Source organism: Cebus imitator, unplaced genomic scaffold (assembly GCF_001604975.1).
Source record: "Cebus imitator isolate Cc_AM_T3 unplaced genomic scaffold, Cebus_imitator-1.0 Scaffold59, whole genome shotgun sequence".
Classification (NCBI taxonomy): domain Eukaryota; kingdom Metazoa; phylum Chordata; class Mammalia; order Primates; family Cebidae; genus Cebus; species Cebus imitator.
This window is the reverse complement of record NW_016107374.1, coordinates 2,650,696-2,654,532: the sequence shown is the minus strand read 5'-3', so window position 1 is coordinate 2,654,532 and position 3,837 is coordinate 2,650,696. Positions and strand designations below refer to the sequence as shown.

The 3,837-nt window shown below is 43.1% G+C and overlaps 1 long non-coding RNA gene across 2 annotated transcripts in view; it reads left to right on the top strand.

Annotated features, from left to right (window-relative positions):
- Nucleotides 1-97: 97 nt before the first annotated feature.
- LOC108305008 overlaps nucleotides 98-3,837 on the top strand; it is a 6,192-nt gene continuing 2,452 nt past the window's right edge. The window contains exons 1-3 of one of the 2 annotated variants that reach the window (XR_005200421.1): nucleotides 98-213; nucleotides 2,696-2,745; nucleotides 2,890-2,921. This is a non-coding gene — a long non-coding RNA (uncharacterized LOC108305008). Of the gene's footprint in view, nucleotides 214-2,695; nucleotides 2,746-2,889; nucleotides 2,922-3,837 lie in introns of those variants that run through there. The other variant, XR_001825512.2, reaches the window with a different exon arrangement.

Genomic DNA, 3,837 nt, shown 5'->3' with positions numbered 1-3,837 from the left:
TTTTTACACAAATAATAGCATACTATACTTCCTGTTTCATGCTTTTCTCTTTCTTTTCTTTTTTTCAGAGACAGGGTCTCACTCTGTCACCCAGGCTGGAGTGCAGTGGTGCTGAGGCAGGAGAATGGGCTCTGGAGGCAGGGTACCTAAGACTGATTTGCACTGATTTCCTAAAGCTGAATCAAAAGGGAAACCACACCTCTCCACACCCAAGTAACAAAAGGATCAGTGGCTACTCAACCCTTTCACCTTTCCACTGTATGGCAGATGAAAAATGGGAAGTACATCTGATTGGTCCTTCCCACAGCCAATCAGACTGGCTGCAGCCACTTCTTCATTTACGTGGCTGTAACCAAGTAACCAATGGAAAACCTCTAGGGGGTATTTAAACCCCAGACAATTCTGTAACGAGGGCTCTCGAGCAACTTGCTGGAGCCTGCCCCCGTTCTGTGAAGGGTACTTTTGTTTCAGTATATCTGTGCTTCCATTGCTTCATTCTTTCGTTGCTTTGTGCGTTTTGCCCAATCCTTTGTTCAAAACACCAAGAACCTGGATGACTCCTAGTGCAGACCTTCCTCTGGTGGCAGCGCCATCATATCTCACTGCAGTCTCAACTCCTTGGCTCAAGGGGTCCTCCCACCTCAGTCTCTGGAGTAGCTGGGACCACAGGCACATGCCACCATGGCCAGCTATTTTAAAGATAGAGCAGGTTGTCGCTATGTTTCCCAGGATGGTCTTGAACTCCTGGGTTCCAGTGATCCTCCTGCCTCAGCCTCAGCCTCCCAAGCCTCTGGGATTAAAGGCACAAGCCACCGTGCCGGGCCCACGGCGATACTTTCAACAGTGTATACCCTAGCACCTTATGCCACTCCAAGTGTAGTGCAGGGACCTGAGGATACATTAGAAATGCAGAGTCCCAGGCACTGCCCAGCCCACCCTGTGGTTTACAAGGTCCCCAGGTGGCCTGCGTGTGCAGTCAAGATTGAGGAGCAGCCTCTGGATTTGAACTCAGTACACTTTAATGCCTTCAGCCCTCTCCCCTTATAGGTAACTCAGCTCCCATCTGCCACGTGGCAGGATCTCCTGGACAGGCAGCCGGAAAGCTAGTGACAGCAAAGCCTTGTTCCCTAACGTTTCCTTCTATTTGTGGCAAAATGCACATGTATGCCACATTTTCTTTATTCATTCATGTGTTGGTGGATGTTGGGGTTGTTTCTACCTTTAGAGACAGTTTTTTTCTTTCTTTCTTTTTTTTTTTTTTGAGACAGAATCTCGCTCGGTCGCCCAGGCTTGAGTGCAGTTGCATGATCTCAACGAACTGTAACCTCCGCCTCCCGGGTTCAAGCGATTCTCCTGCCTCATCCTCCCTGGTAGCTGGGATTATAGGTACGTGCCACCACATCCAGCTAATTTTTGTATTTTAGTAGACATGGGGTTTCACATGTTGGCCAGGCTGGTCTCAAATTCTTGACCTCAAGTGATCCACCCACCTCGGCCTCCCAGCGTGTTAGGATTATAGGCATGAGCCACTGCACCTGGTCTAGAGATGGGTTTTTATGATTCAGCAAATATACCTGTATACCTACTTTATGCTTCTGAGGAAAAAAAGATTAATTTTGCATTTTTCTTTCAGATTTTGAGAAAACTATGCCATTTAGTTACAGAAAAGTGTTTTTCTTTTGCAGCATACTTTGGCTGACTCTGATAACACTTAGACTGTGTTAGAGACAGATGCATGGGGTCTGCCACCCTGAGGACAAGGGTCCAAGAATGCTGCCACAGCCTGCCTCCCTCCCTCCCTCCCTTTCTTCTTTCCTTCCAAAAATAGAGATGACAGGCTGGGCATGGTGGCTCATGCCTGTAATCCCAGCATTTTGAGAGGCTGAGCTGAGAGGAAGGCTTGAGCTCAGGAGTTTGAGACCAGCTTGGGCAACATAGCAAGACTTCATCTCTTAAAAAATACAAAAAATAAATAACCTGCAGTAGTGTCACACACCTGTAGTCCCAGCTACTTGTGAGACTGAGGTGGGGGGATTACTTGAGCCAGGAAGTTGAGTTTTCAGTGATCTAGGATCACACGTAGATCAACATATGATCACATATAGGCAACAGAGTGAGACCCTGCCTCAAAAAAAAAAATTAGAGATGGGGGTTCTGTTGAGCAGGCTGATCTCAACTCCTGGGCTCAACTGTGCTCAGATTACAGGCTTGAGCCACTATGCCTAACAGTGTTTCTTATAAGAAAAATTAAAGCTTCGTATTTTAATAGCTCATTATAATCAATATTTAAGTAGCACTGATATTTGAAGAGTCTTTTCAACCCTTTCATTTTACTGATTTCCTTGTGAATTTGAAATTTTGACTGTCTTAAGATAATTTTGCATATAAAATTGAGCTTTATATTTTAATATTTTCCTGATTTAACAGCATAATTTGCTTATAGCTGTTCAGACCTCTGATCTCAATTGGTAACAAGCTACAGTAGGTACGCTATGTGGATGACCATGGGACAGGTTTTAACATACAAGTTGCAAACCCAAACCAATGAAAATTTCTAGCACTTTTATGGTAGACCCCTCAACTGATGATGGTGCCTGAGTATTCATTTTCTCAATCAAAATGTATTCTAATTAGTTTTGAAATCAGTTCTATTTGCTCTAAATAACATCAACTTGTTATTTTTTTGTACTGACAGATACAAAGGCAGAGTTCAAATCAGCAATTTCCCACTGACAAAGTATTAAGGTAAAGTGGCAGTCTGCCATAAAGGTTTATAAATATATGTAAAAACCTATATATACACACATATGTATGTAATATATATAATATACATGATATATGTAATATGTTTATTATATATCTATATCATTTTTTTTTTTTCTGAGACAGAGTCTTGCGGTGTTGCCCAGGCTGGAGTGAAGTGGCGTGATCTTGGCTCACTGCAACCTCCACGTCCCCCAGTTCAAGCAATTCGCCTGCCTCAGTCTCTTAAGTAGCTGGGATTACCACACCTGGATAATTTTTGTATTTTTAGTAGAGACAGCGTTTCACCAAGTTGGCGAAACGCCAGGATGGGCTCAATCTCCTGACCTCATGATCCATCTGCCTCAGCCTCCTAAAGTGCTGGGATTACAGGCATGAGCCACAGCACCCAGCCTTATAATGGGTTTAAAAACCCATTATATAAACTCTTTTCCTCATCTATAAAATATTTCAGGGAACAAAGTGCATATGTGGTTTACTTCGCCTGGTATGCAAAAAGAGAACTCGGAGGAGTTGCTAATAAATGAAAATCCAACTTCCCTTGTCTCAGAGTTTGCTGATGCTTCCCAAATCATTTGAGTGAAAGGCGGTTGATCACTGTCTTCGGTGATTCATGTATTGCTCACACGTGGCACGGACAGAAGTGTTTCCATCACAGTTTTAAAATTCCGGGCAAGTTTGGTCATCTCCTCATGCTCTTAGTGTTCCTCTCTTGCCAGATCGCTAAATTAGCAGACTGATTAAATAACACCGTTCAAAACGCTAGTTTGGATATTATGATCACAGCGTGCTTGAAAATGCTACCCCAAAGTGCAGTCAGATTGCCTCAAAAGTATAACCTGGGGGAAATAAGGCATGTTCTCCATCGCACGTCAATGAAATATTTCTATCACATCTCTACACACTTCTAACTCGTGTAAAATTGCTTGGAGGTTTGAAAATGAGCAACGCAAGAAGACATTTCACAGTCTTAGTATTCCCTGGAATGAGTCCCCTTTTCTCTCCCAAAGAGCTACAGGCAGTTTTTATTTATTTATTTAGTTTGAGAAATGTCAGCTTTTTTTTTTTTTTTTT